We start from the raw sequence: 1,324 nt of genomic DNA on the forward strand, positions 1-1,324 counted from the left end.
GCCCACGTGTCCCCTGTCGGGTATGGTGACTGTAGCCTCCACGCTCCCTCCAGCCCACCCACGTTCATTTGCCTTCTCTTCGGCGTGGCCGCTCGGCTTCAGGGTGAAGGTCAGGCTCACAGGCGGGGAAGCCTACAAGATGAAGGTGTTCTGCGGGGATCTGTCATGTGGGCCATGGGTCCCGGGGAGGCACAGTCTCTTCCTCCTGTTTCCCCTGGGAGCGTAGGGCAGCTCCTCTGACTGCGTGGCCAGTCCCTGGTTGGGTCCGCTGGGAGTTCTTGCGCCTGGCCATGCTGTGTCACTTGACAAGATTTGCAACATCTGATAATCAGCTCTGGCCTCCTGTGGAGGGTTTTCAGCTCCCAGGCCCCAGAAGGTATTGGGATGCAGACAGGGACTGTGTTCACTAAACGGCTCTTGAATAACTTGTCACAATTGGGGAAGGGAGGGCAGCACGGAGCCCCCCGGGGGCTGGTGGCCTCAGAATTCTGGGCTACCCAGTGCGCAGCAGCCTTCGGGGCAAGAGGGTCACTCACTCTCTCAGCCCCGCCATCCCATCACCACACGGGACACCTCACTAATTAGACTGCGTTCCCTGTGGCCTGTCACATCCCTTTTATCTTTTCACCCCACCTTGCAAGTTTTAGCTGCATGACCTTGGGCAAGTGACCTGCCCACCTGGAACCCCGGTGTCATCATCTGTAAAAAGGAGAAAGGAGGCCCTGCCGAGTTATTTCGAAGATCAGAGCTAACGCGTGCAGAACTCCCAGCGGCCCGCAAGGCCCAGAACATCCGAGTGTCCCCTGAAGTCACTGTTCGGTAACATCGTTGGGTCACCAGCACCTCACGCCTGCCTTTGGGGGCACAGTGTGGGTGTTTGATGACTTTTGGAATATTGTTTGTACAAACTCGAAAATCTTAAAATGGGGAGTTGGAAGGAACAGCAAATGTTTTTAAAATACAGTGGGGCCTTGACTTACGAGTGTCCCGACTAACGAGTTTTTCGAGATATGAGCCGTCTCTCGGCCGATTTTTTGCTTTGAGTTGCGAGCTAAAATTCGGGTTACGAGCCAGCTTCAGATACCCCACCGCTAGTTGGCGCAGCGAACGTCACAGTGAATGCCACAACATCAGCCCAGCATCACGTGTCTCACTCGTTCACTTTTTGATTTGACATACGAGTAATTTGAGTTAGGAGCTCCGTCATGGAATGAATTAAACGCGTAAGTCAAGGCCCCACTGTATGTTTTTATTGACTTTTAGAGAGTGAGGAAGGGAGAGGGTGAGAGAGAAACATTGATTGGTTGCCTGCCAGAGACCAAAC

Source organism: Myotis lucifugus, unplaced genomic scaffold (genome assembly GCF_000147115.1).
Source record: "Myotis lucifugus unplaced genomic scaffold, Myoluc2.0 scaffold_597, whole genome shotgun sequence".
NCBI classification, from domain to species: Eukaryota; Metazoa; Chordata; class Mammalia; order Chiroptera; family Vespertilionidae; genus Myotis; species Myotis lucifugus.